Here is a 10773-nt window from a genome sequence, read left to right on the forward strand (position 1 = left end):
TGCTAACTCAACTCGATAGTCCTATAGTGAGGTGGTGTATGAGTGTATGTGCGTCTGTGTACACGATATCTCTCTCCCAATTAACGGAATGACTTGAAATGGGAACTTAAGGTCCTTTCACTATAAGGATCCGACACGAACAATTTCGATCAAATGCAATTCAAGATGGCGGCTAAAATGGTTGTCAAAAACAGGGTATTTCGTGATTTTCTCGGAAACGGCTCCAACGATTTTGATCAAATTCATACCTAAAATAGTCATCAATAAGCTCTATCAACTGCCACAAGTCCCATATCTGTAAAAATTTCAGGAGCTCCGCCTCAGCCATGCAGATAGATTCCCAATTATCAGGCTTCAGATACAATTGAAACAAAAAAAATCAAGTGGAGTAGATTGAGCATGAAAATCTCTACAATTGATGTTCAGTAACATTTTCACCTAAAATTTAAAATAAGCTTTAAATCGAGAAAATGTGATTATTCAATTGCAAATTATTGTTGTTTTATTAAATCATCACTATGAAGAGACAGCAGACCTCATGTGTGTCTCCAGCGTTATTGCCCTGTCACCAGCTGGCTCAATCTTTGAATAGTAGACTTGTGATGCGCGGGAACACTAGCGTCAGGTGATCAATTTTTATAACGGCAAGGAAAGTTGTGTGAGTGCGCCACACCAGATTTTTATATCTAGTTATTCATGTTCAACGGATCTCGAAAACGGCTCTAACGATTTTCACGAAATTTGGCACATAGTAGCGCAGCTTATGAATTTCGGGGATGCGATATTTTGATTTTCCACAGAATTACTCGCTCACTTTTTACTTTCCACCGACGACGAAAGTCTCAGCTGTTTCAGCCAAGGATGAATTATCCTTTGAATGTCGTTCAGCGAGTTTTCCCAAGGATGAGACCTAGTTCAATCGAATTTTTATATCATAAACAGTAGGTTATATCATAAACAGTAACATAAGTGTTACTGTAACAGTAACCTACTGTTTATGATATAAAAATTCGATTGAACTAGGTCTCATCCTTGGGAAAACTCGCTGAACGACATTAAAAGGATAATTCATCCTTGGCTGAAACAGCTGAGACTTTCGTCATCTGTGGATAGTAAAAAGTGAGCGAGTGATTCTGTGGAAAATCAAAATATCGCATCCCCGAAATTCATAAGCTGACGTATAGCCTGCTGTAAAATATAAACACGATCATTTTAAAGAATTGTGTTCTGTTTATCAATGAATAAAAATAACGAGCGAAGCTCGGTGCCCCGATATTTATCCTTAAAATGCAAAATTTCAAAACCTTGTGTATACATCGACGAGCAGTTGAAAAAGGAATATTCCTGCCAAATCTCATCGAGTTCTATCAACGCGTTTGGCCGTAATCGCGTTACATACAGACAGACAAAAGCAAATCGAGTTGAAACATAGACCTCACTACGTTCGGTCAAAAAAAAAACTAGTATTTCTGTGAACAGTAGACCTCACTCAGTATTCTTATTCACAAGTACCTGATTAAAACTATAGATAGACCTTATGGAAATACAGCAATAGATTGGCTTCTCCACACATCTGTGTAATCACTTGTCAGCTGATTTATGAATAATATTCTATAGTCTGATTTTTACTCTAATATTGGCGTATGAAGGAGGAGCTTTTTCCTTTATATTATCCTTGAAATGCAAAATTTCCAAAAACCTTGTATATACGTCGACGCGCAATTAAAAAAGGAACATACCTGTCAAATTTCATGAAAATCTATTACAGCGTTTCGCCGTAAATGCGCAACATATATAAACATTTAAACATTAAGAGAAATGCTAAACCCTCGACTTGAAGGTGCGTACAGATATACGCGCCGCGAAAATGAGCAATTCACTTTTAATCAGCTGATGCCAAGCTTTTTATATCTGTATCTTACCGTTTCTGTAAAAATACAGATATAATCAGCTGATTAAAAGTGAATTGCTCATGTTCGCGGCGCGTATACCTGTACGCACCTTTAGACCTCACTTCGCTCGGACAAAAAATAACAAGCGAAGCTCGGTGCCCCGATATTCATGTTAATTATTTATGAATCAGCTCAAGTTAAATCTGAGCTGATTCTCCAAAAAAAGGGTATCGATTTCCTTGCCATTCTAATCAGCTGATATACTGGCTGATATGACGCTCTCATATCCTATGGTTGTTCAGACTCTGGCGAGAGCTGGCACACAAATTCAGAAATCATAGAATTCTCAAGGATAGCTGACGGAATTCAACTAGCACTTCACTAAGATCGGACCTCAAGTATGTACTGCAGACAATTTAAATCACTGAATTAAAGTGTTTTATAATCGAAAATGAGTTAATAAAATGCCCGATACGAGGAATGGAGTAGAGAAAAGCTTAAATTCGTTCTCTTTCCCGCCGCTAGAATGAGGCACCTATGCATGCCAAATCACCCCAATTTGTCAGTATTGATTGAGAGGAATGCATTCATGTTATGCATGAGAAGAGATGACAGGTTTAGATAGGGTGGCTCATGGCACTGTGAGACTCATGCCAATCTGTCAGTATTTCTCATGAAAAGGGTGAATGCATCCCCCTCAATGAATACTGACTACCTTAATTTGGATATCTTGCATGGCACACAATCTAGCGGCTGAAAAGAGAATCAACTTAAGCTTTTTACTTTGCTTGCCCTATTACCATAGGTAAGGAAAGTATTGCTTTCCGAAAAAAATTAAGGTACCCAAATTTCTACATTTCTATACGTTTTAAGGTCCCCTGAGTCCAAAAAAGTGAGTTTTGGGTATTGGTCTGTATGTGTGTGTGTGGTGTGTGTGTGTGTGTGTGTGGTGTGGTGTGTGTTGTGTGTGTGTGTGTGTGTGTGTGTGTGTGTGTGTGTGTGTGTGTGTGGTGTGTGTGTGTGTGGTGTGTGTGTGTGTGTGGTGTGTGTGTGTGTGTGTGTGTGTGGTGTTGTGTGTGTGTGTGTTGGTGTGGTGTGTTGTGTGTGTGGTGGTGTGTGTGGTGTGGTGTGTGGTGTGTGTGTGTGTGTGTGTGGTGTGTGTGTGTGTGTGGTGGGTGTGTGTGTGTGTGTGTGTGTGTGTGTGTTGTGTGTGTGTGTGTGTGTGTGTGTGTGTGTGTGTGTGTGTGGTGTGTGTGGTGTGTGGTGTGTGTGTGTGTGTATATGAGTGTATGTGCGTCTGTGTACACGATATCTCATCTCCCAATTAACGGAATGTCTTGGAATTTGGAACGTAAGGTCCTTACAATATAAGGATCCGACACGAACAATTTCGATCAAATGCAATCCAAGATGGCGACTGAAATGGCGAGAATGTTGTCAAAAACAGGGTTTTTCGTGATTTTCTCGGAAACGGCTCCAACGATTTTGATCAAATTCATACCTGAAATAGTCATCGATAAGCTCTATCAACTGCCACAAGTCCCATATCTGTAAAAATTCCAGGAGCTCCGCCCCATCCATGCATAGTTCGATTTGAGATTTCTAATTATCAGCCTTCATATACAATTTAAACAATTAACTCCAGGTGGGAAAGATTGAGCATGAAAATCTCTGCAATTAATGTCTAGTAACATTTCCACCTAAAATTGAAGATGAGCTTGAAATTCGAGAAAATGTAATTATTAAATTTGAAACTGTTGGTTCTATTAAATCATTCACTATGAAGATATAACAGACTTCGTGTGTCTCCAGCGTTATTGACCTATCACCAGCTGTCTCATATCTTTGAATAGTAGACTTGAGATGCGCGGAAACACTAGCGTCAGTTGATCAATTTTCATAACGGCAAGGAAAGTTGTGTGAGTGCGCCACACCAGATTTTTTATTCCTCAAATCCCGTGATAGGACATTGTAAACTCATTTTTTGGTTACTAAACACTTCATTTTTGTAATTGTCTCCTGAACAATCATGTTTGATGGTTAATCTCTGCGAAGGCTGAAACAGCTGAGACTTTGGTCGTCTGCGGATAGTAAAAAGTGAGCGAGTGATTCTGTGGAAAATCATAATATCGCATTCCCAAAATTTTATTCATAAGCTGATGTATTAGTCCAGTCACTATATACATTGGTGCATGCAATATATCTATTGTAGTTCTGATTTTCTAATAAATATTATTTGGGTACATAAGAGAAGTCCAGAACCAATTTCTTCATGCAAAATTTCCATGTGCTAGATACAGAGTGGCCCAAAAGCCTGTTATTTTCGGCTCATTTTCCGGTTCTCAGATATTTCTTGCCAAATATCGTGATCGGACAGAAAAATTTGCTCCTGCTTTTCTTTAGATTATAGAATTCTGAATAAAATGAGATCATTCGGAACTCTTTATCTCCAATGAGTACTGAGGTATGATTTTTCAAAAATGTGTGAAATTTGAAGAAATAGTATATTTTGCACCTAGAGCAGAAAATGAGATTTTTCCGGCTCGAAATCGGTTTTCAAGTCCGAGGCCGTAGGCCGAGGACTAGAAAAGATTGAGAGCCGGAAAAACATTTTTGCCCGTGGTGCGAACACTATTTTTCGCCACACACAAAAATAAACAATATATATATATGAGAATAGTTGTTCAATAAGCACTTCCAAAAGCAGAAGTGGAAGGTGATAGCTCCAGCAAATCTGAGGTAATCTGAATATCAGGAAATTGTCCAAGTATTTTTATTTTTTATTCTGATTTGTCTAAATAACCTAAAAAGTAGGGGTAAAGTGAGAGTTCTGGAGAAAAGCTGGCTCAAACCTGCCCCAAAGCTGCCCCCAAATCTGCCCCAAATCTGATTCTTGGTTCTAACCTTGCCCAATCCAATGTAATCTGATCTAACCTAACCTAGCCATACCCCTAATCTCACAATAAACCTCAAATGAAGATTTCCCACTTTTTTGGGAAAAAAAAACTAGATCCAGCTTTTTTTTATTTCTTGAATAACTAGGAAACCGTAATTTTACAAAAAATCTACAAGAGTAACTTTTTCCAGTAAATCTAATAACGAATCCATTGTCACCCCATTTGTCAAGATTGAACAAAAAATAAGGATCTCATGGGAAAACTAGATCCAGTTTTTTTATTTCTCGAATAACTAAGAAACCGTTAATTTTACAAAAAATCTACAAAGTAATTTTTTCCAGTAAATCTAATAACAAATCCATTGTCACCCCATTTGTCAAGATTGAACAGAAATAAGGATCTCATGGGAAAACTAGATCCAGTTTTTTTATTTCTCGAATAACTAAGAAACCGTTAATTTTACAAAAAATCTACAAGAGTAATTTTTTCCAGTAAATCTAATAACGAATCCATAACACCCCATTTGTCAAGATTGAACAAAAAATAAGGATCTCATGGGAAAACTAGATCCAATAACTAAGAAACCAAGAATAACTTTTCCAGTAAATCCATTTGTCAAGATTGAACAGAAAATATGGAAAAGTAGATCTAATTTCTTAAATAACTAAGAATAATTTTTTTCAGTAAATCCATTATTTGTCAAGGGATCCTAACTCTGAAACTGAGCAACAAGCATTTTTATGTTGAGACCTTTCTTAAAACTCAGCACTAAACCCCCCCCCACAGGGTGGGGGGGTTGGGGGGGGCTTCACCCTCTGCCTTTAACCTGAACTACTTGAAAACTCACCTCAGGTTGTATTGAGAAGAAAAATATATATATAAAATGTATAAGAAAGAAGTCAAGTCAGATATATTACTTGTTGATCAGAGTGTACATCTTGATGAGAGTATTACCAAATATGAGTATATCACTCACACACCATATATTCAACAGACATTTAATTACAATGATGAAATTCGAATTAGTTTAAAACAAGAAGATATTTATACACTTCCAAGTAGAAGTTTTCTCCTAATTGAAGGTGAAATCAAAGTGAAAGATAAGAATGATGTTGACACCAAGACTTCTCACTTATCAATAATGGAGTTGCATACCTATTTGATGAAATCAGATATGAATTGGGAGGGGTTGAAGTTGATCGCACACGTAATGTAGGATTGACAACAACCATGAAAAACTATCTACGTCAATCAAAACTCAATGAAAAAATTATGGAGAATGCAGGATGGAAGTGACTGGATGGAAAGTTTAGATAAATTCTGCTTTTGCATTCCTCTGGATATGTGGTTAGGTGTAATGGAAGACTATAGAAAAGTTCTATTAAATGTTCGTCAGGAAATTGTTCTATTAAGATCATCATCAGACTTAAATTGTATTGAATCAGAGACAGCAAAATCGGTGAAAATTGATATTACAAAACTACAATGGAAAGTACCCTATATACATGCTTCTGACACTGTCGTCTTGATCTGCTGAGTTTAACACATAGTGATATACCAATTACAATTCCATTCAGGTCATGGGAATTGCATGAATTTCTGGGTGTACTCACCTACATCTACAATTTCTTTCTGGGTGTACTCACCTAAACCTAAGATTTTTCACCTATATTTATTACATTTTTTTCATACCATTCTTTAAAAGAGATTCCAGAAGAGAGTGAGAATTGTTGGATTAAGTTTGGATCAGTCATATACTTCCATTCTTTTTCATTATTGAGATTAATGTTTGGTATGAAAGTTGCAGCTAATGGTATACATTGTAAAAAATGGAAAAAATTCTGAATCAAATTTTGATATCAACATTAATATCTCTTATTATCTTTATCATACAAATATCGACCAAATTTATCAACACTCATGATCTATTTTTATAATAAATGTTTAATACAACCTGAGGTGAGTTTTCAAGTAGTTCAGGTTAAAGGCAGAGGGTGAAGCCCCCCCAACCCCCCACCCTGTGGGGGGGGTTTAGTGCTGAGGTTTAAGAAAGGTCTCAACATAAAAATGCTTGTTGCTCAGTTTCAGAGTTAGGATCCCTTGACAAATAATGGATTTACTGAAAAAAATTATTCTTAGTATTTAAGAAATTAGATCTACTTTTTCCATATTTTCTGTTCAATCTTGACAAATGGATTTACTGGAAAAGTTATTCTTGGTTTCTTAGTTATGGATCTAGTTTTCCCATGAGATCCTTATTTTTTGTTCAATCTTGACAAATGGGGTGTCAATGGATTCGTTATTAGATTTACTGGAAAAAATTACTCTTGTAGATTTTTTGTAAAATTAACGGTTTCTTAGTTATTCGAGAAATAAAAAACTGGATCTAGTTTTCCCATGAGATCCTTATTTTCTGTTCAATCTTGACAAATGGGGTGACAAGGATTTGTTATTAGATTTACTGGAAAAAATTACTCTTGTAGATTTTTTGTAAAATTAACGGTTTCTTAGTTATTCGAGAAATAAAAAAAACTGGATCTAGTTTTCCCATGAGATCCTTATTTTTTGTTCAATCTTGACAATGGGGTGTCAATGGATTCGTATTAGATTTACTGGAAAAAGTTACTCTTGTAGATTTTTTGTAAAATTAACGGTTTTCCTAGTTATTCAAGAAATAAAAAAAGCTGGATCTAGTTTTTTTTTCCCAAAAAAGTGGGAAATCTTCATTTGAGGTTTATTGTGAGATTAGGGGTATGGCTAGGTTAGGTTAGATCAGATACATGGATTGGCAAGGTTAGAACCAAGAATCAGATTTGGGGCAGATTTGGGGGCAGCTTTGGGGCAGGTTTGAGCCAGCTTTTCTCCAGAACTCTCACTTTACCCCTACTCTAAAAGATGATGTTCAATTATGTGGGAGGTTGAGTTTATAATTTTTTATTCTTTCAAATGACAATAAGATGATTTATTATAAATGTTTCAATTATTGAATATGAACACAAATAATGAAAAGTTTTTTGATCAGCTGTTTTTGATCACCTTTCTTAGTTCCATGTTAGCGGCTGGAAAGGGTACTCTTTCCGGCCAAGGCCGGAAAGAAACCTGTTCTGACGTCACACGAGAGTCACCTGCAAACAATGTCTTTCAGATCTACATAGGGACTGGAAAACAGCTGCTTTCTGTGCAGTGTGGCGAAAAAATCAATTTTGATAAATTTTAGTTTTTGATCAACAATATCTTCCGATTGTTACCATTTAGATGTATAATTATTTGAAATCCCTCTGGGCTCATTTCTGTGCTCTACAATCTGAGATCAGGTAGAGCGCTCTAACTCATATAGATTTCGAGGTACACCTGAAAACAATGCTCCTTGTATTGTGAAAAACACCTAATTTTCAGCTTCAACCATCATCACCAACTACTTTGTCCTCACATTGATATTTCGCTCAATGACATAAGTTCACGATATCATGCTCTATGAGAATCACCCGTTAGATGCACTTCATTTCAGTATTTCCTAGTGGAGAGGCGCGCCTAAGGACACCTCAAGGATCAAAATTTCAAACACTTATAACTTTTGACACAATGCTCAGATGTCATCGTACTACACTTCATTCATTTCGGCTCGTCAATGCGGTCCAAAATCATGCATCATAAGTCAAATTCGGTCGAAAAATGGAAAATTTATTGTTGAGTGTACTAAGCCCATTGTCTATTGTCTTGAGTCACATCCATCCATTTGGTAGAGAGTTAGTGGGGAGGATATTTTTAATATTCTTCCCAAGAATGGACATTGATATGTACAAAGCTCCGCCAATTTATGTAGATGCATACAATATGATATTATCTATAGTTATTAGATTACAAATTGCTTTTCATATCATATACAGTTCAATAATTATTTTCTTAGTCTATATTATGTAAATTCATCTATAATTTTGCTGTATTGTAAGCTATTGTATATAAGTGTATAAGCCAGTATATATTGTAATCTACATAAATAAACTACTCAATCAATCAATCCACTATATAGAAGGCGGTGGAAAAGAAAAATCGACAACAATGCTCTCCTATCATTTTCAGAGAATCTCTCTATATAAGTTTGTTGAACTTTTAGAATTTTCGTGAACTTTTCTGAAACAACTGAATAATAATTGGCTGGCAAACGTTGAACACCTGGCGTTTCAATATTCAAGAATGATACATTGCTCTAATTATTGAATAAAACAATTGCATTGTTAATTAGGCTGGTTTCTGTTTGGAAATTGGGACGTCATTAATAATCGAGAGGTTCGTTGACATTTGGGAGCGGCTACGGATCCGGCACGTTTCTCGAGAATTTGAAAAATTTGTTTGTTAAAAATGTTATATTTTAGGTTATTGTAATTTGGCTACACTGTATAATTATTAATTTGTATAATTACTGTACCTCAAGTTGTCTTTTTACTTTCCTTGCCCTATTACCATAGGTAAGGAAAGTATTGTTTTCCAAAAAAATTTAAGGTACCCTAATTTCATGTTTTCTATACGTTTCAAGGACATGATTTTTGGGTGTTGGTCTGTGTGTGTGTGTGTGTGTGTGTGTGTGTGTGGTGTGTGTGTGTGTGGTGTGGTGTGTGTGTTGGTGTGGGGTGTGTTGTTGTGTGTGTGTGTGTGTGTGTGTGTGTGTGTGTTGTGTGTCTGTGTGGTGTGTGTGTGTGTGTGTGTGTGTGTGTGTGTGTGTTGTGTGTGTGTGTGAACACGATAACTCCATTCCTAATTAACCGATTGACTTGAAATTTTAAACTTAAGGTCCTTATACCATGAGTATCCGACAATAATAAATTAAATAAAATTCAATTCAAAATGGCGGAAAAAATGGTGGATAATGACTAAAAAACCATGTTTTCACGGTTTTCTCGAAAACGGCTCTAACGATTCTCTTCAAATTTATACCCTATATAGCTATTTATAAACCCTATCAACTGACATGAGTCTCATTCCTGGGAAAATTGCAGGAGCTCCGTAATATTCTTGAGAAAAATGGCGGATAGTCACTAAAAAACCATGTTATTCACGGTTTTCTCGAAAACGGCTCCAACGATTTTCTTCAATTTATACCATGGATAGCTATTATAAGCCCTATCAACTGACATGAGTCTCATTCCTGGGAAAATTGCAGGAGCTCCGTAATATTCTTGAGAAAAATGGCGGATAGTCACTAAAAAACCATGTTATTCACGGTTTTCTCGAAAACGGCTCAAACGATTTTCTTCAAATTTATACCATGGATAGCAATTTATAAGCCCTATCAACTGACATGAGTCTCATTTCTGGGAAAATTGCAGGAGCTCCGTAATATTCTTGAGAAAAATGGCGGATGATTACTAAAAAACCATGTTTTTTACGATTTTCTCAAAAATGACTCGACCGATTTTTCAATTCATATCCTTTTAGTTATTTATCAGCTCTATTAACTGGCATGAGTCCCTCCCTGAGAGACTAACAGGGGGTCCACCCCATCCTTGAGAATTTACTTTGTAACCTCCTTCTCGTGCTTGAGGTAGATGGGTAGAGCTTTATTCAAAAGAACACACGTCGATATTTTATTTGTAGAACAGCTGTTTTGACAACTTTTAAAAAATCCTCAAATTTCATAATTCAAACAGAGGAAAATGTACTCTGAAAACAATAACAATAGTATAATCGTAGTTTTAATAAAATTATTTAGCCGCCATTCGGCATATTGTTATTCCCCTAGATCATCCTCGTTTAAGAATGAGGCTTATAGATCAATGAGCAAGGAAAGTTGTGTGAGTGTACCACACCAGATTCGATCCCGTTAGGGCTACTCTTGAATATAAATAGAAATATAAATCCAAGTAGCCTACCCTTTCTAAAATTGTTTAGTCACAACAAGTTTTGGCTATATGTGATACCATTATCAAGTCATGACAATGATAAATGACAATATTCAGAAAGGGTGGTTAGATTTTTTCTTATTACTG

The sequence above is a fragment of the Nilaparvata lugens genome, chromosome 14, assembly GCF_014356525.2.
Source record: "Nilaparvata lugens isolate BPH chromosome 14, ASM1435652v1, whole genome shotgun sequence".
Lineage (NCBI taxonomy): Eukaryota > Metazoa > Arthropoda > Insecta > Hemiptera > Delphacidae > Nilaparvata > Nilaparvata lugens.